Below are 2233 nucleotides of genomic sequence, written 5' to 3'. Positions count from 1 at the left end.
TCCGCCAACGGATGGTTGTGACTTTCTATGAATTTCTTAACTAATCTGTTGCCTTCTAAATCAACAACAGATCAGATCATGGCTGGACAACCAGTCCTTATGTCCGCTCTTTTGAACCTCACCATGATAGTGTTCTTCAACACTTTCTTGAAAGCAACCCTACCACAAACAAAGTCCTTTGTCTTAATCTTCTTTGAATTTGGCCAAAAACCACTGTGGTCCTTTCACACAGTAAATTCAATATGGTGTGCATATACACAATATTGTTCGTAGGCTTTATTCTCATTGTGGACAACTGCATGAAGCAATTTCTCTGTCTCGGGTGACTGCAAATTTAAACATCAGCATTAGCACCCCAAAAGGAAATCAATACAAGGCTATAATACATAAATCACACCATCATAATACTATAATATACCCAAATACACAATTGCAATGCCAATATAACCTGAAAATCAAATCTCGTTAAGAAATGTTACGAGCATCATCGTTAAAAGCCTAAAACAGACACATAACACCATGATAAAACCACAATAACGCCCTGATAACACAATTATAACGCCAATATAAGACTCCGATAAAACGTCTAATTAGATCAAATAATACTAGGATAACACCTTGATAATACCAAAATAACACCACATTACCACCCCACCATATAGGAGACCTTACAGGCAAAAAACACCTGCATAACACCACAATAACACAAGCATAACACCATTAAACATCAACATAATACAACAAAACAAAATCAAGCCAGCAGATCCTATATCACCTTAAAAACACTATGATATTACCAAAATAATACCAAATCCCCACAACAATAACGTTACAAACAAATAATTCTGTAACACTTTGACACCATTACGGTGACGAGAATAGCTACCCATTAACCTCATCACGGCGACAAAAACAACCCTTCATTATGACAATTATTTAACCCACTAAAAATATGCAGAACAATCAGAAATGAAAAACAACTCCAAAAACAACCACTATAGCACCATGATATTACCTAAATAACACCACGTTCCACCCTAACCGAAACTTAGCGTTACACGTCAGATAAAAACAGAACAAACTTCATTAACAAAACAAATATTCTTTGAAACCTAAATCTGCAGTCAAAGAAGTATAACCTACCTGTCGAATTCCTTCTGTCACATTTAAACTCAGCTTATTCTCATGATTCTCGAAAATATTTTGAGATTCCAGCTCAATGTCATGTTTATCACAAGTATTTTGAGATTCCAACAACTTTTTCTCGTCAAGAAATACTTCCATCGAACCAGGTCCATCGAATACGAATGGATCCTAGAAAAGCAACAAAATGAGAATATCCTGAATCACTATATCTAAAGGAGACAAAATAAGACTTTTTTCCAATTAGCGAGAAGCAAAAATTATCAAAAATGTGTTTTTTTTTTGTCAAATCGGGTGTCATAAAATAGAATTTTTAACCTAAATAATAATAGAGGCTTGATTCCACGTGACATTTTTTCATTGGCTGCAACGCATGGAGTAATTTTTCGTGCCCGGAACCCTTCCTTCCTACCGGTTTCGCCTAAAACCTTCGCCTTTGTGACCGAAGGCAACGACGGGATCAGGACGTAACAAGACCTCCGAAACATCCATCTTTCTCCTCCTTCCGGTCCGCCCCTATCAAAAACCATAGAGGAAGGTAACCCTCGCCTTTCTCCCCCTTCTTCTCTTTCCCCCGCGCGCTTTAGCTTAAAAGTCCTAACATAAATGTAAGATTTTCAAATATAATAAACCGCAACCAGAATCGAGGTGAAAAGAAAGGAAAAACCTTTTGGCCGGGCTGATAGCTCGTCTTGTTTACAATTGTCTAATCCATCCTAACCTCAGCTTCCTGATTCTCATCTCGATTTGTTTTGTTTTCACGGCTATTGCGCTATTAGATGTCCCTTACTACGCTCAGTCGATCGCCTTCCTTGAAAGGGGCGGCGCGGCTGTACTAATGACGGGTTCCAGTTGTTTGCGGTTGCGACAGTGAAAAGCACCTCTGTTGGCCGAAGATACTCTTGTTTTGTGCTGAAGTGCTAAATTTGTTTTATGATGTGCATAAGAAGAGCTTGATGCAAAGTATTTCCAGTAATTTTTTTTAGTTATTTGATTTTGATTTTCTTAGGAGAAGGGTGATTTGAGTAATTTCTTGTGTTTATGTGATTTTTCCTTGGACATGATATTTCATCTCATTCGTTATTCCTGC

The 2233-nt window shown here is 37.6% G+C and overlaps 1 protein-coding gene across 1 annotated transcript in view; it reads left to right on the top strand.

Annotated features, from left to right (window-relative positions):
* Positions 1-1504: 1504 nt before the first annotated feature.
* The window catches only part of LOC110024819 (50S ribosomal protein L27-like), a 5370-nt gene continuing 4641 nt past the window's right edge, over positions 1505-2233 (top strand). Inside the window, exon 1 of the mRNA XM_020724982.1 lies at positions 1505-1681. The gene's annotated coding sequence lies outside the window, so the exon portion shown is untranslated. The remainder of the gene's footprint in view (positions 1682-2233) is intronic.

This window comes from Phalaenopsis equestris, unplaced genomic scaffold (assembly GCF_001263595.1).
Source record: "Phalaenopsis equestris unplaced genomic scaffold, ASM126359v1 Scaffold000276, whole genome shotgun sequence".
NCBI lineage: Eukaryota > Viridiplantae > Streptophyta > Magnoliopsida > Asparagales > Orchidaceae > Phalaenopsis > Phalaenopsis equestris.
The sequence above is the reverse complement of the archived record's forward strand: the minus strand, read 5'-3'. Positions and strand labels throughout refer to the sequence as shown.